Source organism: Oncorhynchus masou, chromosome 32 (assembly GCF_036934945.1).
Source record: "Oncorhynchus masou masou isolate Uvic2021 chromosome 32, UVic_Omas_1.1, whole genome shotgun sequence".
NCBI lineage: Eukaryota > Metazoa > Chordata > Actinopteri > Salmoniformes > Salmonidae > Oncorhynchus > Oncorhynchus masou.
The window spans coordinates 5,240,521-5,248,020 of NC_088243.1; the positions used below are offsets into that span (position 1 = coordinate 5,240,521).

Here is a 7,500-nt window from a genome sequence, read left to right on the forward strand (position 1 = left end):
TGTCATAGGGGTGTCATGGGGGTGTCATAGGGGTGTCATAGGGGTGTAATAGGGGTGTCATGGGGGTGTCATAGGGTTGTCATGGGGGTGTCATAGGGTTGTCATAGGGGTGTCATAGGGGTGTCATAGGGGTGTCATGGGGGTGTCATAGGGGTGTCATAGGGGTGTCATGTAATGTGTGGAGGAGGTAAAGAGTTGTGTTAAGGAGAGTTGATGCGAGGAAAGTTGGGGATTGGGCGTTTTGTGTTTTTGTTTGCACGTTTAAAAGGCGGTCAGGACACCCGGGATGCAAGACGGTTATTCAACGTTATCCTGTGTGAGGATGTGGAAAAATATGGCCGCTAGGTGCAACAGTGAGAGCTGTCAGCTTCAAATAGGTTGTTGGTTTTGTATCGGGTCATGCATGCGCGGATGGCAGATCGGCGATAGAAAGTATGTTTTGTTTTAAGTCTATCACAAACCTTAACCCTTACCTTTAAAACCTCTTGAAACTAGGAGGCATTATTTTTATTTTTGGAAAAATAACGTTCCCAAAGTTAACGGCCTATTTCTCAGGACCAGATGCTATAATGTGCATATAATTGACAGCTTAGGATAGAAAACACTCTAAAGTTTCCAAAACTGTCAAAATATTGTCTGTGAGTATAACAGAACTGATATTGCAGGCGAAACCCTGAGGAAAATCCTATCAGGAAGTGCCTCTTATTTTGAAACCGTTGTGTTCCTATGCACTCCTATCCTCCATTTAAAGGGATATCAACCAGATTCCTTTTTCTGTGGCTTCCCTAAGGTGTCTACAGCCTTTAGACGTAGTTTCACGCCTTTATGTTGAAGAATGAGCGTAAACGAACACATTGCGTAAGTGGCCAGCTGAGGGCTCTCAGAGTGATTCTTGCGTAAAAGACAGAGGTAGTCATTTTTCCTCTCGCTCCTACTGAAAAGCCAATTGTCCCGGTTGATATATTATCGAATAGATATTTGAAAAAACACCTTGAGGATTGATTATAAAAAACGTTTGCCATGCTAAGCTGTGTTTCGCTATATTTTACTTGTGATTTCATGAATATGAATAGTTTCTAGTAATATATTTTGACCGTTGCGCTATGCTAATTAGTGAGGTTGATGACAATTCTCCCGGATCCGGGATGCGTAGTTCCAAGAGGTAATTAACCATTCAAAGTTATTGCCTAACCTTAAGAATTCCTAAACCTTATGAATGCCTAAACTGAACCCTGACCTTAAGAGTTAATGCCTAAACTGAACCCTGACCTTAAGAGTTAATGCCTAAACTGAACCCTGACCTTAAGAGTTAATGCCTAAACTGAACCCTGACCTTAAGAGTTAATGCCTAAACTGAACCCTGACCTTCAGAGTTAATGCCTAAACTGAACCCTGACCTTCAGAGTTAATGCCTAAACTGAACCCTGACCTTAAGAGTTAATGCCTAAACTGAACCCTGACCTTAAGAGTTAATGCCTAAACAGAACCCTGACCTTAAGAGTTAATGCCTAAACTGAACCCTGACCTTCAGAGTTAATGCCTAAACTGAACCCTGACCTTCAGAGTTAATGCCTAAACTGAACCCTGACCTTAAGAGTTAATGCCTAAACTGAACCCTAACCTTAAGAGTTAATGCCTAAACTGAACCCTGACCTTAAGAGTTAATGCCTAAACTGAACCCTGACCTTAAGAGTTAATGCCTAAACTGAACCCTGACCTTAAGAGTTAATGCCTAAACTGAACCCTGACCTTAAGAGTTAATGCCTAAACTGAACCCTGACCTTCAGAGTTAATGCCTAAACTGAACCCTGACCTTCAGAGTTAATGCCTAAACTGAACCCTGACCTTAAGAGTTAATGCCTAAACTGAACCCTAACCTTAAGAGTTAATGCCTAAACTGAACCCTGACCTTAAGAGTTAATGCCTAAACTGAACCCTGACCTTAAGAGTTAATGCCTAAACTGAACCCTGACCTTAAGAGTTAATGCCTAAACTGAACCCTGACCTTAAGAGGTAATGCCTAAACTGAACCCTGACCTTAAGAGTTAATGCCTAAACTGAACCCTGACCTTAAGAGTTAATGCCTAAACTGAACCCTGACCTTAAGAGTTAATGCCTAAACTGAACCCTGACCTTAAGAGTTAATGCCTAAACTGAACCCTGACCTTAATAGTTAATGCCTAAACTGAACCCTGACCTTCAGAGTTAATGCCTAAACTGAACCCTGACCTTCAGAGTTAATGCCTAAACTGAACCCTGACCTTAAGAGTTAATGCCTAAACTGAACCCTGACCTTAGGAGTTAATGCCTAAACTGAACCCTGACCTTAAGAATTAATGCCTAAACGTCACTTTAAACACTTCGAAATGATGTTTGAGAAACTTGGATGAACGTCTAATTGTGACGTGAGACTGTGAGACCTGGTTGTTAAAAGGACATTAAACAGGATGAAAACATTCTGTAGCTTCCAACCTCCACAACCCCCACTGTCCAAATCTGACCTAGATTGAGCTCCCTCTCTCTCTCTGTCTCTGTCTGTCTCTCTCTGTCTCCCTCTCTGTCTCTCTCTCTCTCTGTCTTCCTCTGTCTCTCTCTCTGTCTTTCTCTGTCTCTCTGTCTTCCTCTGTCACTTTCTTTCTTTGTATCTCTCTCTTTCTCTGTCTTTCTCTCTCTCTCTGTCTTTCTCTCTCTCTCTCTCTCTCTCTCCCTCTCTCTATCTCTCTCTCTCTCTCTCTCTCTCTCTCTCTCTCTCTATCTCTCCCTCTCTCTCTCTCTCTGTCTTCCTCTGTCTCTTTCTCTCTTTCTCACCCTCTCTCTCTCTCTGTCTCTCTCTCTCTGTCTCTCTGTCTCTCTCTCTCTCTGTCTCTCTCTCTGTCTTCCTCTGTCTCTCTCTCTGTCTCTCTCCCTCTGTCTCTTTCTCTCTCTCTCTTTCACACACACAACTCTGGTCTCTGTTCCTCCATCTAACACACATCTCTCACACAAACTCACACACACACACACTCACACACGCACACGCACACGCACACGCACACACACACACACTCTCACACACACACACACACACACACACACACACACACACACACACACACACACACACACACACACACACACACACACACACACACTCCTGTGCAACAATTACTATGAAACTCAGTCCGAAATGCTTAAAGTCAAATGATTCAAACTTTAAACGTATTTATTGTGATTCAGTTGCAAATGTCAGGCTTGTAAGTGGAATCACTGTATAACAATGTAATACCATTTCTTTTGACACTGTACTTACACTATACAGGAATAATTTGACTGTACTTACACTATACAGGAATATTTGACTGTACTTACAGGGAATAATTCAACTGTAATTCCACTGTACTTACAGGAATAATTCAACTGTAATTCCACTGTACTTACAGGGAATAATTCAACTGTAATTCCACTGTACTTACAGGAATAATTCAACTGTAATTCCACTGTACTTACGGGAATAATTCAACTGTAATTCCACTGTACTTACATGAATAATTAAACTGTAATTCCACTGTACTTACGGGAATAATTCAACTGTAATTCCACTGTACTTACAGGAATAATTCAACTGTAATTCCACTGCACTTACAGGAATAATTCAACTGTAATTCCACTGTACTTACGGGAATAATTCAACTGTAATTCCACTGTACTTACAGGAATAATTAAACTGTAATTCCACTGTACTTACGGGAATAATTCAACTGTAATTCCACTGTACTTACAGGAATAATTCAACTGTAATTCCACTGCACTTACAGGAATAATTCAACTGTAATTCCACTGTACTTACAGGAATAATTCAACTGTAATTCCACTGTACTTACAGGAATAATTCAACTGTAATTCCACTGTACTTACGGGAATAATTCAACTGTAATTCCACTGTACTTACAGGAATAATTCAACTGTAATTCCACTGCACTTACAGGAATAATTAAACTGTAACAGGGGCTGTAGTGTGTTAACAGTACATCAAATGAATCGAACTACAAACTTTGTTCGGAGAAAGGCTCAAATATACAGGCGTAGTTTTGGCACAAATTAGTCATCTCTGGACACCGTAGTCTATCTCTGTACAATAAACAAATATATTAAAATGTTGGTGTAATTATATGATAAAACGGTGATGATAAAAAATAAAATACTAACTTTTATCACGAATAGAAATGTCCTTCGGGGGAATTAACAGTTATTAAACAAATGTTATTTTGTTAAATGTAAATAGTGAAATATCTATTCAGCATAGATACACTGTATGTAATTTAACATTAATATGAAACGGGTGAGAACAGATTAAGATCAATAGCCAAATTCCTAGTATAAAGTGATATTTAACGTAACTTTTGATCACATGGGGCGTTAGGTAGACTAGTGGTTAGAGCGTTGAGCCAGTAACCAAACGGTTGCCAGATCGAATCCCCGAGCTGACAAGGGTAATAAAAAAATAATCTAAACTGCCCCTGAACAAGGCAGTTAACCCACTGTTCCCCAGGTAGGCCGTCATTGTAAATAAGAATTTGTTCTTAATTAACTTAACTTTCCTAGTTAAATAAAGTTTAAAAAAAATATATATAAAAATTCAAATTCACCAAACACCACAGAACATACCGGTTGAAACGGAACTATAGACTAGAACCGAGAAAAATACATATGAAACTGAAGCTGTGGAATCAGATCCCCGATAATGGAGATGTGAGGACAAGAACTAGGCTGAGAGGTTTCAAGTCGGGACTTTAGCGAGGAAGATAAAGATACATTGATTTTCAGTCAGGTCAACTAATGTAAGTGTGTCCCAAAGAATAATTTAGTCGTGATCAAACAACCTCCGGATAATGTTGTACAAGAGTAATAAACAAATAAACATGAATAACCATATCATGGGACTAAGTATTATAATTCTTTCAAATCAAAGTATAGCACCAGCCGAGATCTGTGATATAGAGACTCTCTCTCTCTCTATATATATATATATCTAGTGTAGCCCATAGAATTTGGACACCATTTTCAAACGCCAGTAGCCCGTCGTTTGATGCACCTGTCCTGGACTCGACTGCCAATGCGCCTGAGGCGAAGAGAAGCCAACATAAACACATATTAAACAACGACAAAAATGTCCTCTTAAATTCTCATCAACAAAAAAGCAACAGAAAATGTAATAAAGTCTAACGAAAAGACATCGACCGTCAGTAAACAAAGTAAATTAGATTTTTAAGGACATTTTCTCGGTGCAAAACTAACAGTGGCATTCACCTAGCCTTTGTAGTCGACCACTTGTTGTCAAAAAAATACTATTTCAAGATGTAGGTCTACAACTGTGTAAAAATGATTATGTCCAACAAGAAGCTAACACAGACAAGAGACAAACACAGGTACCAACTCTTCAGCATTTTGCCGCGGTCAGACAGAGAAGAGCCCAGCAAACATATTCATGTAGCAACAATAGCCAACAGCTGTTACCACAGCCAGGAAAGGAGAAGTGGTTTTTACAACAGAGATGGCTAAATGCATATCAGAAATGCCCATTTACTGACGAATGAGTAACACAACGTCCCTTTACACACAATCCTCGTACAGTAACAGCAAAACAACGAGTCAACTGCCAGTGCATTACGAGACGACTGTAAACTGGTGAGATAAAACAAGCCATCGCGTAGCTGGTCTAAAGGAGGTGTAAAGACAAAGTGCGCTAAAAAAACAACTAAAAACCAGCCGGTTATCCGAGGAGATACAACCAGAGAAGAGAAACTGCATCAGGAGAACGTCATACGAATAAGACTACAAAATATCAACTTGTATATCAGAGAGCCAAGCACCCCCCCCCCAAAAAAAAAAATCAACAGTCTGCTAGGATCGTAGTATAACAACTAGTTTAGGATAAAGAACACTTGTACATTAAAACTGATGAATTGATACTTACACATGGCGTTTAAAAAGGAACATAGTAAACCATATCCTAACAGGAAAAACGTAGTTCGAGCTCTCTCTCTCTGTCTGATATCCTACTGACGAGGAAACAATACACCGGTCACAACCTAAACGTGGGGGGTTAGTGAGAGTCACACACACACACACATACACACACGGGCGACAGAACCGCGCATGTGAGAGTGCATGAACGGCTTTACTTACTCGGTAACGTTAGACGAGAAGAAAACTGAGCTTCTTAGTCAAATACAGAAATCAAAAAGTCGTTCGTTCACCGGTGTGCTAAATATTATAATTTCTCTGGACAGCGGCGAGCGGAGGGAGAGAGAGAGACAGTCTCCTTCAGAGACAGGAAACGTTCGTCGGTTGTTTCTCTCACTAACCGTCGGGAGGCTGGAGCGGTTCGTGGAGCGACAAGAATCACTTAAAGACGCGGGAACGCTGAAAGGATGCGGGAAGACACGGACCGCGTCATCACCGGGAGTGATGTAACGTCCTCAACCGACCAATAACAAACGTCTGCCGTATTTCTTTTTTTTGAGAAGGAACACAAAACGCCTTGAACTTCACACCGGAGAGGACGGGAGAGAGGAGAAACCGTCCAGCGAATTAACTCACTCCCTCATGCAATAAACCGACCGGAGTGTATGTGTCAGGAGATGCGCGTTTGAATGATCTATTTGATTTAGGCTATACCTCTAATTGTTATGTAGACTAAGGATTGGTCAACACGTTGGAGTGTCTCATAAAGAACAAAAAGTCCGTTATGTAATTTAGATTAGTAGCGAGCTGTTGTATTTATATAGATTCTTGCCTGCTTTTTTTGGTCATGTAACTAATTAGTTTTGATCTGGTGTCTATATGTCTACGTTGTCCTATAAAGCCTAATATGTGTCATATGATAACTGTCGTTTAATTTCAACTCCCAAATTCTCAGTAGCCAATGACCTCTGAATCCGATAACCACTCCACGCTCATAGTCTTTCATGGTCATCAACAACTTGCGGTTCTATATGTCTACCTTATATTATCTATTAAATTACAATTTAATTCATTAAAGTCACTTTTCTTTGTCTCTATATTTTATATATATATATATATCCGTGTCGTGTCATTCACAACGAGTGAAAACATTATTGTTGTCAACGCGCGAATAAGACAACCGTTCATCACTGTCTAGGCTGTGAGACGGTTTGTCCTGGCCGGTTATTCGACCTTGGTACCTCTTGTCCCTTTAGAGAAAGGTCAAATAGAATAGAATATAATAGAATAGAATAGATCAATAAAACCCAAAATTCAAACATTAGTCCGACAAAAACATAGAGTCCCTGTGAGTTTCGTTGCCCCCCGCGCTGCTGTTTGCTCTCAGGGTTTAGTCTGTTGTAAAGCACGTCTACACTTGACCTTTCTGTCGGGTTTTTTTGTGTGTGAAAAGGACTAAATAAAATGTGATTGATTGAATTGCGAACGTCGTTTGTCTTTCAGTATTCATTCTCAACGCACCGACGCTCAGCAGCTTTGGCAGGAAAGACATCGTTT

At 40.2% G+C, this 7,500-nt stretch overlaps 1 pseudogene; it reads right to left on the reverse strand.

The window, feature by feature from the left end:
* LOC135525494 (prospero homeobox protein 1-like) overlaps positions 1-6,032 on the reverse strand; it is a 78,551-nt pseudogene extending 72,519 nt beyond the window's left edge.
* Positions 6,033-7,500: the final 1,468 nt, after the last annotated feature.